Source organism: Manacus vitellinus, unplaced genomic scaffold, assembly GCF_001715985.3.
Source record: "Manacus vitellinus isolate BGI_N305 unplaced genomic scaffold, ASM171598v3 scaffold_6_pilon, whole genome shotgun sequence".
NCBI lineage: Eukaryota > Metazoa > Chordata > Aves > Passeriformes > Pipridae > Manacus > Manacus vitellinus.
In genome coordinates, this window is record NW_021940750.1 from 8,455,830 (window position 1) to 8,468,025 (window position 12,196).

The 12,196-nt window shown below is 41.7% G+C and overlaps 1 protein-coding gene across 1 annotated transcript in view; it reads right to left on the minus strand.

Annotated features, from left to right (window-relative positions):
• The window catches only part of SUSD6 (sushi domain containing 6), an 80,702-nt gene that overhangs the window by 52,489 nt on the left and 16,017 nt on the right, over nucleotides 1-12,196 (minus strand). The window lies entirely within an intron of this gene.

A 12,196-nucleotide genomic window follows, 5' to 3' on the forward strand; every position in this document is an offset into this window, starting at 1 on the left:
AAGTGCTCCCAGGTTACAGCCATCCCCAGCTCATTCTTTCCTTCAAGTCTTGACATCAAGGAAATTTCACAGTGATGCTTCAGCATGAGTCCCCTCTTGCTGCACTGCCAGCTCTGCTTCCACAACAAGCAGTAGTTTGCTTCTACATGAAGTCTCCGAAACAGGCATCAACTTCCACTGAAGCCATGCAGGCCAGACTTCCTGCTTGCTCTTAAACCACGAGCAGCCCTTTCCAAAGATGACACACTCATGTACGGCAGGAGCTTTCTCTAAGCTAAGCTGTTTGGAGACCTTTGCCATTTATCTTCCAGACCTTCAGAAGCTGCCAACTCAAATCCCTTGATTTAAGATCCCTTCGTAAGCATGCATAAATTTTCACAGGACTATGACTTAATTTTCTTATTTTTCTTATTTTGTCAGAGCAGGACTCCTAGGTCCCCATGAAAAAGCACTCCTTGAAAGTCATATGCTCAGGACATGAAAGAGAACCAGAAACTGGTCAGTCTGAGGCTCTATAGTGCTCAAGATTCCTGGCACAGCTATGTCCTGTGTCACTGTGGCTGGAAAACAGGCCTTCAACCTGAATTCTTCAAAGTTTATTTAGGGAAGTGTTCAGTATGTTTGGAATGCCACTGGCTTGCTTCTAAATACCATACTTGGAACTTACCAGAAGAAAATTAGTTATCCTCATGCGCAGCAGAAACCTCTATTTTATCCACAGTTTTTCCCCTCACAGAATTATACTCAGGAATTGTTTGCTAACTCTTGAATGCACACAGCAAACATCTTAGCAGTGGCATGAGTGATGGGTGTGCACAGCACACCTTTTGAAAAAGCTAAGCATTGTTCTTGCCTCATGGTCCTGCTGAAAGTGGAATCTAATGTAAGCAATGTGGTTCAGAGGATTTAACCTTCACCCTTAGTTGCTGGTTTTGTTGTATCCTTATTTTGTTTGCTTTCAAAGAGCAGTCAAGCTTTAAAACAAAAAAGTCATCTTCTTGGCTGCTAAATAAAAAAATCCAGAAAAATCAACTCCAACTGGCGGCAGACAAAAGAAATCCCTAATTCTACTTACTTTCTGCAGTTAAATCAGTTTAAGTGAAAGCTTTTAAAAAGAGAATTGTATTTTTAACATTTTTGGTTAGTGTCACAGTTCAGTTACACTGTTCAGTTAAACTAGGCAGAAAGATAAAAACCAAAGCCCTTTAAGTTACCTGCAAGCAGTTCAGAAAAATCTTAATAATCTGACTTTTCAGCACAGCCAACTCTCAATTATGCAGGATAATTGGAAAACGTGAAAGAGGAAAAGAGGAAATAAGAAAAGCCAAATAACACGTAACACTCCCCACACCCTGTCCAGTAACCAGATGATGTGCTTAGTAGCTTTATTTTACACCTCCATATTTGAATTACAAAAAGGCAGATTTTTGCATAGCACAGTCACAGCATTAAGCAGAGGACTGAACTGCAAATATTCCCTGCTACAGAGAAGAATCACTAGGAAAGACTGAGCTGCTTATTCTGGACATTGGAATCAACATGAAGTGGAACCTGAATAGTTGAGTTTCCTTTCTCATTCCCCAACTGTGCCAAGGGTTTGGCCTATGACCTGCAAATTCAGCTGTTTCTTTCACATAAATGTCTCGCTTTAGCTTTTACCTCCTCTCTCTCATGAAGGTTTCTACAATGCTTCTTAAAAAAAAAAAAATTAAAAAAACCCCAAAACCAACAAACAGAAAACCAAACAAAAAAAAAGGCAAAAAATCCCAAACAAACAAAAAAACCCAAAACTAAAACAACAATTGTTGGTGATACTGAACTCCTGTTTTCAGGAAGGAACATTGGAGTTTGCTCAGAAAGAAGTTTGGTGGACAGGCTAAAATATGAAATTCCATTTTAATCTCTGATAAATGGCACGTACCTAACTCTCCACAGCCTCGCCAAGGCATACTCAAGCTTTAAGCCAGGGAACTGGATTTTTCCCTACTGGATAACTAGTCCCTAACAACTGGGAAAGACACACCAACATTCCTACCTCAAGTGAATAAACCTGAGATCCACCAATTTGCATAGCTAATTACCCAGCTTCCTCTTCTCTATCCTTCCTATCACCGTCTAAAGTACTATTTGCACCCAGATCATGCTTTTGCACCTCTCTCTTGCTTACCTCCTTATCTCACTGGATGCTCCTCAGAAACTCATCCTGAGGTTAGCCAAGCATATTTTTCCGTGGGCTAAAGGTAGGGAGCACTTCCTTCCTCCGTTTATTTCTCTTCCATGCTAGCAGCTGGGGGCAAGACTTTGTATAGATATCTGAGCTTCTTCCCTGCTGCAGCCCAAAGAGAAATGGACAGCAGGCTCACTGGTATTCCTGAGCAGACCAAACAAGCTTCAACTCCAACTGTCACCTTAGAGGCAAGTAAGAATGAAGGAACAGACTTCTCAAGGCATGCAAGGAAGAGGTGCAAGGTTGCCAAGGGGAAGAGGGGTGGTATTCAGTACCTTTCTCTGTCCACTGCAGGATGGAAATGCTCAAGTCAGTTGTGGATTAAAAACTGACAAGCAGGGCTCATCACTCATACTTTTAGAAACAGAATCAGAGGCAAGTCTCAGTCTTTTAATGATCCTTCCCCATTTCCATGTACTGTGGTTGTCATGTCAGGTCTGACACCACCACAGAAGATACTTGAATTTTATGATTTTAAAAAAAGGGCAATTTTCTTTGTCTTGGTAAGCCCAAGAAAAAGCCCTAAATAGCATTAGCTCCCCAGATTTTAAGAAGTTTCCTTTAAATTCATGGATTTTCACTGGAAACTTATCTTCCTCTTCCCAAGTAAAACAGAAAAAGAGATCAAAATTCAACTGTCCTTCCAAATAAGGAAGGAGAAGCTAGTTATGGGCAGGCTGTGAACTTCCAAGAACCAGGAGGAAACAAAATAGAGCTGCAGAGGAGCAGCAGGGAAAGTTACACAGGTTAATGCATGCAACTTCAACGCATGGCAGATTTCTGTACTATTGCCTATAGAAGGAGGGTCATGTCACCAGTGAATGAAGAGAAAATAGTTATTAAAAAAACCTGCTGGATCTGCTTTAAAGGATTTTTATTTTAAACATACTGTCATTTATGCAATCTATGGAAGAAAGTAGAGACTGGGGTGTTGTGGAGAATACATCTCAGTCTTTCCCAGTTTTGTTTTGGGGTGAGTTTTTGTTAGGGGTTTTTTTAAACATGTTTATTTGGAAAAGTATTCCCTTTGGAAACTATTGTTTCAGCATTTTCCTCCTGCCACACTGCATCAGAAAAGCTAGGTTTCATACTTTCAGCTTTAATGAGTACAATAGCACATTTACAGAGGACCATATGCACAAAATGTTCCAGAATGCTTTCCAAAAATAATAAGTCCCGAAAAAGAAAACTCACAGTAAAGTGAAACTGCTTCAGGGAAGGAGAATAAGGAAAAGCCCTGCAAAGGCACAACCTCTTGAAACCACATCCAAGCTTGAAATGTTACTTCCAGTAACAGGGTTCACAAAGCAGCACTGGATTGGTAAGGTCACTTGTATATCTAGGGTGCTTTTCTCCTTTATGCAGCTGTGTTCATCTGGTTCAGAGTATGCCCCACAAGGCCCATGTACAGTAAAGGCTTATTTCATAATCCCTCACTACTAGAACATGCTTCTCCCCATCCTTACCATGTGTTGTGCTTTCATTTCAACTAACGTGGCTAAAAGTATCAGTCTGCTATACATGCAGCTGCAATATCACCAGGCAGCACAGCCATTTGAAGAGGACATCCATTTGGAAGTCGTCTTCCTATCAAATGCCAGCCTGACATTTAAATAAGCAACTATACTAGAAGATGGAGAAACCCTTACATTTATTCCTAAAAGCACAGGTGTGAGATACAACTCTAGTTTAAAATTATCACACTTCCCAGATATTAAAACATCTACTCACCCACTTTCAAGAAGTGACGACAAATGTGGTACAGTACTTGTTATTTTCATCCCAGTTTATATAGAAAGTTCTTCACAAGAGATATGTTGTAATATCAGAGCATTCCAGGCTAACAAATCCTTGATGTCTGAATGCCTGTCGGCACAAAGGTCTTTTCAAAGATAAATCCATAACACAAAAAAACTCTGAAAAATAAGACTGTCTCTTAAGTCCTCTGAAAACTTCATCTTCCAACAACACAGATCATTGACCAAACTGAGAAAGTTAAAAAGCACAGTTTCAAATTCTCGTTCTGACTTTAAGATTGCATTTGGGATTCTAACACAGCAGAGAATTGCTTCAATAGATCTCAATTAGAAGGGAATAAAAGGGTAGGCCTTCAAAAGGTCTCAGCATCATGGCTCAGTTTTGTATCTACTAGCTCACTATTTCCCTTTACTTTTGTTTTTTAGTAGCTGCAAAGTTGTTAGATTTTATTTTTGCTTTTTCTACTTCGGATGCACTGTGCTAATAGCACAGATGCACACAGAGTGCCACAAACACTCACGGTGGCAGAGACCCATCACAGTGGTAGTGGGCACATTTCACTCCACAGAGCTATATCCCTCTTGCAAATGCACAACTAAGAAAGGAAAATTTTTGTATTCCCATTCAACCCCCTTGCAGATGAAGCTGCAGCATGACTAGCACACTGCCTGCACACAGACCTGCTCCCACAGGGCTGCGGTCTAGGGAGGCTGCAGAAGGTGTCCCAGGAGGATCCCCAACTGGGCACTCTTATCAGCAGCAGGCACACCAACACTCAACCTGAGGATTTCTGACTCCAGGCAAGGCGACATAAATTACTCTCAAAAGTCAATACTCCACGGCCAAGAGAAGAAGGAGTGGGGAAAAGGAGCCTGAACAGTTTACTTTCTATTAAATCACTCTTGCAATTACCAGCTCAGAGAGAGCACATATCACTATGCAGAAGACCCTCACAGTCTTTTTTCCCCCTAACTGGCTTCCCTGAACAGGCTATGCCTAATTTGATTTTCTAACAAGGGATCAGTTACAATTATATTCTGATTTGAGCAGCACAAGCTAGAAGTATCAAGCCAGAGACATTCTAAGAAGGATGGTGGCTCATTATATGTCACAAGGGGACATACATACACACCAGGAGGAGGCCAAATGCTCCAAGCAGAATCCCCAGGATGGGTCCCTTTCTAACAGATTGGCAAACCATCTTCCCAAGACCTACAGCCATCATTCAAAGATTGTGTGTTAAAGATTTATATGGTGTGCTAAACATTTCCATCATTAAATTGGGACGGGAGAGAAGGATGCCAGAAAGGAGCATAGAGAAGTAAGAGTTCACAGAATAAAATCTGTCATAAAACCTGTAAGTTGTATCTCAATAGAAGGTCAGTTTGAAGCTTCAGCTTCTGTCTACCCTGACTCAGTGACATTTAGACTTTACAAAGCATGGCTATTAGTGGAAAAAATATTTAAAAAATTAATCACTGTTAGCTGGAACTAGGGTAGCCCAGAGGTGGGACCCAGGATGCTTTGACCTGCAGCAGGAGGGGGAGCACAGTCAATCTTCTGCACCCACCCTGCAAGTGTCAGAGGGATTCCCACTCCTCTGCTCCCCAAGGAGGGGCCTCTGTCTAGCTGTCACTAAACGAACTCAAACAATGTAAAGCAAAGTGTCTTGAGGCAAGCAAGGAGCAATGCCTGATAGCAACTGCTCGTCCAGCAGCTTTTGGCACCTTGTTTATATAGCAGTGGTTCCTCAGCCTTTACTGACCTACGCTCTAGTCTGCCTCTTGTACATCAGCATCTCCACTTTGCAGAGCCAGCTGGGGTTGAGGCCTGCCCCTCCACCACCCAAGCACTTACAGGCTGTGCTGCTACCTTGGCTGAAGGATGATTCCTTGCTCCTAGACAGCGCCATCCTGCTGCTCCCACACCCACTAGCTATCCATCCCCCCCACAATGCTAATGCATCTTTCAGGAGCTTCTTGGGGAAACTGAATCCTTGCACCAGGACAGCTCTGGGGCCAGTGGAAGGAGCAGCTGGGGAAAAGTAAACTCCTACCTGAGTTTTGCTGCCAAAACCCTAAGTGTGCGAAACCCCCCTTTGACTCAAATGAGCAGTCTAACATGCTGGACCCAAGAAGTTACACAGGCTTCTTGCTCCTAAAACCGGCTCCATTTTCAATCCACATTAAAGTGTGGAAGAAATAATGTACTATGCATAAAGATGCTCTAGATCTAAACCCTTCCCCTCAATCATGGCTCCAGTATTCTGATTTCCATGCAGATTAAAAGCCAAAAAGCTGGGTGAGAGTGCTCCACCATAGCCAAAGGTAACACAGGCTTGCTTAGTTAGAGGAAGTCAAATGAAAACAAAGCTGAAAGAGGAGAAAAGGTTACACAAAGCAGAACAGCAAAAGTCAGCACATTGCTCTGGCAGTAAATCTTACAGTTTTGTGCAACAGTGAGAAAGACTACAAAGTGGTGCTGCACCAGGCAAGAATCACACACATGCCAATGCTAGGTCAGAAGGAAATATACCCAGAAGTCAGAGCATACAGGTTATTAACCTTCTACCTCACACTTTAGCTTTTTTGCTAGACCACCCAGGACTGCAGAAGCACAGCTAGGCTTTGTCCAATCTGCCTCAAAACTCTAGGGAAAACCCTTCCAAAGATCAGATTCCCCCCTGATACTCACATGTGCAAAGATAAACCCTGGAAAAAGCCACAGGTAATGTCTCTTTACCACAGGGCCCAGAACCTAGAGGTAAAGCATCCTGTTAGCGACCTGGGCAGTTGCCTCCCTGCCTGTTGTCCCTCAGCCAAGCACACCACTCCCAGGTGCTGCCTTTCTCCTGGCTCTAGTCATAGTTCTCCACCCCTGAATGGGCCAGCTGCCAGGCAAGCAACCATGAAACACAAGCAAGAAGGGGAATAAAGTGTCTTCACTGGATTTCTGCCCCCCCCCCCCTTTTTTTTTTTAAATTATCCATACTTGTATGGGCATATGTCTATTCAAATGTCAACTGGCTGGGCACATGACCACGAAGGATAGCACACACGCTTCCCCAGATACCTCTTCTCCATGTTCCTCTTACACACACAGAGCTGAAAAGTGGAAGATTCTTTCCAATCCCTCTAAAAAGTGCATTTTAGAGCAGGCATATATAACTCTACTATCTGAGGGTAGGAAATAAGTATGTCAAGCCACTAGCAGCTAAGTGAACAGTATATCCACTTGGGAAACAGGTCACTCTGCTTCTCTTGGGGGTTTGATGTGTCTCCAAGCACCCTGCATGAGTACACTTAAGCCATAAAACTATTTGTCAAGAAAAAACATCCTAACACAGAATTCCCAGTGAATTCTACTCAGTCTCACAGGAAAAGCACAGCAACTCCAGTTTCAACTGCCTTTAAAGGAAGACTGATTCTATTATTATTTTTTTCCAGAAATCTTGCAAATAAGTTTGAAGGTCCTGAGACAGCCAGTAATCCTCAAGCAATTTCCTGTCTCTGAAAACAAGGTCCCCTCAGACTGAATTGATTAAATAAAGGTTATTAAAATTAGTGTAAAGCAAGCTAGTTTAAAAGTCACGCTCTTCATATTTTCATCTGTAACACAGTGCTCCAAGCAGCAGCACAGAGATCAGCTACAAGAGTTTAGAGAGTAAGGAAATTAATATGCAAGACCCATCAAACAGCAAGATGATTTAAAACTACTTTCAACAGCAGAGGATTTTCATGTTTGTTTAATCTATTTTCAAGAGTGTTTCTCAAAGGAAATGTACGTTTTTTTACTCTAAGATTAGATTTGTTTTCTCCATTTTATCAATCTGACATGCAATTTAGTCGTTCAAGAGTCAGCAGTGGTTCTCACCAAAGCTGTTTTCCATTCACCTCTGCAGTTTAAGATTTTGCTGCAAAACAACTGGGTAAATCCACTTGCACTATCTTTCAGTGTTACCAATTTCCTTTTCCTCTACAGCCAAACATTTTAAATAAAAACCATACAAAGATAAGTTAGTTCCTACTAATGCTAAATGTATATGGAGGAACACAAACAGCCAGATGTCAGAATGAGAAACTTGCGCAACAATTCCCTGTCATCTCTTGAACAGACAAGAGGAAGTAACAGGAAAATAATGACACTGGTGCAACTGTTTAAAAGACATAGAGCAACCATTTAAATTAAGGCATGCTTTACAAACAAAAACCCCTGTATATTGCAGAAAGGTCTAAACATAAACATCAGACTAGCAACTATCTTATATGCACACATTAACCAAGCTTCTCATTCTTATTCGTAAGAAAAAACCCCACATTATGCAAAGTTTTCAGAAAAGGACCCTGCATAGAAACTGACAAGGAATTTTTTCTAATAACTTCACTAAATGCAGGGAAACAACTGTTAAAAAAAACCCAACAAAACACCAGATATAATCTGTAGCTCCACCTATAAAGTTCAGGGAAAGATTGTATTGTGAGTGTCACATACACTGGCTGTAATCAGAGGAGTTGGTGGTCTGTCACTTACAGCTATCCAGACTTCTATCAGCATCTTTTAAAAAGCCACTTACAAGCTTCACTTTGTGAAAAGCATACCCTCTACCTGCTTTTATACACATTCTAACTCACCTAAGACTGCTTTTCTGGGTAAGTTGAACATGACATTTAACAGATGTAAGCAATAGTTGGCTCTGGACAACAAACTATTGCCTCCCTTTGCATTTCAGGATCTGCACTCCTCCTGAAGCAAGAGTCACTCTTTCACACGCAGAAAGTGGGGGGAGGACAAAGAGAAGCCTGCATTGTGGAACATCACTAGTTCCATTTAGGCTCCACAGGACTTTTCAGGGCACATTTTGAGGAAACCACCTTCCTTACAGTATACTATAGAGCACAATAGCTATCAGAAGCCCTTTCTCCAACACTCATATCCCCCTTCCCTGGCCTCTAGCAAGTGTCACAGCCTCCACCTCCTTTTCCAGCCTCCCCACCACCTCTGAGTTCCACTCCTCAGAAGTGCTTGAGTACAGTTGCTGGAAATCACTGCAAAGGCTGCTTCACACCACCCTTGCAAATAGAAAGAAATTCCAGTAAAATGTTACTACAAGTCCTTTTGAAAAGTAGGATCATCTGCTGGTGAGGACAGACCAACAATGTACTCCTGAGAGACCAAGGCTAAGTTTCATCATCTCTGCCAAGCACAGCCATACTTTATTTACAAAGGCATCAGTCTTCACAGGTTCCTTGCAGACAAATCCAATATGAAAAACTTAATTATATTTAGGCTACATTTGCTATTAAACAGGTGTAATAAGGCAGGACTTTCAGTTCTTTGAAGACAAATTGCCATCGATAAATTTTTATTTCTAACCAAAGAAAACCGTTGGGTTTTGTCACTAGACCAACAGCATGTTTCAATCTCCAAAATCATAACATAAAAAGTTACTCTTCCCAAACAGACAAAGGCTCTCAAGAGAACTTACAGGTACACCCTCAACACCACCATCATCAGGGGACACTTCCTTGCAAACACTGCAAGTACTTCCACCTGCAAGGAGAAACAGAGCAGGTGGTGGTCTGAAGCATCAACAGTTGCACGATGCCCAACTCGAAATTTTTGCTTGCTTTCTTTTCTAGGGAAATAATCTTGACTTCCTAACTGCAAGAAGGACTCCTGATTTGATGGGCATGAAGAAATGCAGAAAGAGGAAAGAACCAGCCTTGTGAGGGCTGTATCATTTCAGCGCACAATAACACTCAATCCCCACTGCACATTCCTGAGAGCAGCTACAGAGCTCAACTACAAACCAATTATCAAGAAATGACAACACACAGAGGAATTCCAATTCACTTTTACTACAAGTGTTCACCCAGGCCTACATACAAAATGCAAAAGGTTTGAGACTGGTGGATTAAGATCAATCATAGTAACGTGAAAGACACTGCAACAAAAGAAAGATGCACAACCTACAATGAGACTCACTTTGCAGAAGCCTAAAAAAAAAGTTGAGACTGGAACAGGGGACATGCTACATTACTGCCTTAATTTCATCAATATTGGGAGGGTCTGGTTCATGGAATTAGCTACAGTTAAGAGTTGAAACTATTTTTTAGATATTAAGCAGATTATCCCAAGGTCTGCAAACACCTTCATTTCAAGACATAAAAAGGAATCCTTTGCTTCTTCAGCCAATAAATTATTAAACCCCCATTTCTTAGATAGAATTTTTTTCCTCCACTTTTGTAAGTTAAGAAAATGTATGAGGGGGAAAAGGGTATCAGGAATGAACAAGTTTTGAAGAACTTCAGAGAAGTTATTAACATAATCAACACTTCTTTTTAAAACCACACCTGAACTGCAGGCGGCTTTGTATAGGTGACTTGCATAAGAAATCATTTATCAACAATCAAACTAGAGCTTTAGAAGCCTTCTGGAAGGGTGTTGGCTTACCATCAACTGGATAATCCAATTATTTTGGCTTGAGAAATGTCAGGCCTATCCCCAGCAATGTTTGTTTTAGTCTGCTCACCTACAAGTAGCCAGTAGACTTTAGGCAAGCCAAACCTGCTATTTCACTAGAATCAAGCTGGAGAAGACTAGTCTTTAAATAGCATAAACGTGGGCAATAAAGGCTGCAGCTACCACGGGTCTATCTGGTCTGTCTTCCTACAGTTGAATGCTGATACATTTTCTGAAATAAATGACAGCCACATGCTTTCTTACAGCAGGCTCTCATTGCCTTACATGGAAAACAATTCTTGTCAGACATAGCAAAGGTTAGATCAGATTTTAGTTGTGGGATCTTTTCATGCTGTGCAATAAAAAGTCCACTGATCTCATGCTGCTTCTTCCTCCGCTGAATTCTTCTTCCTCATCCCCCTCACTCAACGAAAGCCTCTTGGCTGAAACGTCATTTCTCATCCCTTCTCTTTAGCACAGGCTTTTTACATCCTTTTTCATATATAACAGCTACTTGTTGTGACTCATTACAGAAGTCACGCAAGGGAAGAGATGCAGACAGGAAACCTGGGGCACATGCCAAACTTTTGCTTCAGACAGGTATGTGACCAGGAAAAAAAAAAAAAAAAAAAGCCCTTCACAAGCATTAATTGCCTCCTTAGCACTAGCAAGGCAAAGAGAGGCAGAAATCGAAGCCTACAAATCAAACCATGCTGTGCTAGGTGCTGTATAAACACAGAGCAAAACAAGACCACTGCTACAGGGATATCAGGAGCTACCACAGTGTGGAGAGAAAACACCTCTTTAATCTGAACAACCATTGGTTCTCAGTGATCTTTCTCTCAGGGCAGGTTCTTGCCACATCACACCCAGAGAAATCCAGAGCTCTTTGGTCTACTGTAAACATGCAATAAAATCTGTACCACGCCTGTTCTTAATGCTTTCTTTGTTCATTACAGTAGATTCAGAAGATTGAAAAGGAAATTAAAAGGTCACTCAGATACATGAGCTGTCCCAAACATGCCAATAATTTAGCTCAGTAGCAAGAATCAAAGGGCAAAACTGCTTGGAAACATGCTTTCCTCAAATTCTTATCAGTAAATATTTAACCCCTTTTTTATTTTTGTAGCTACAGTCCCTGACATGAGCTTGATACTTACTGATTTATAAAACTAGATTTATGAAAGGAGTAAAGACTAACACTGGAGAGCAAGTACACTCTCCAGTTTCCAGCTCTTTCCCTTTGTTTTCAAGTCTTAACACTGCCTCACCTCTGCTTTCATTTCTCTTTCATTCCTTCTTAAGATTACTACCACGCCTCCTTACCCTCTTTGCACATTCTAATTCACGCTTCACACGCAAGACCGAGCCTTCCCTCTCCCACAGTTCCTTGTGCTATTTCCTCAGCTGAACTCATTGTCTCCAGGACTTCCCACTACTGAAGAAAAAAAAAAATCACCCCTAGGCAAATAGGAATGAGTTTGCAAGGTTTTGAGGGCAGTTACTTTGTGCATTTTGTAAAGGTCCAGTGCGGCTGTGGCAGCAGCAGCAACCTAGTGCTACTTGTACGGGCACACCACCCCCTCAGCAAGAGCTGAGCAGTATTCTTACTTTTTGGAGCTCAGTGCAGCGATGAAATGCATTCTGGTGTTGGAGGCCATGTTCCTTTGTGCAAGGGGTTATCACCACCCTACAGACACCTGCAAAAGGCTTCCCTAAACAACCACAATTGGGAACACAGGAATCTCC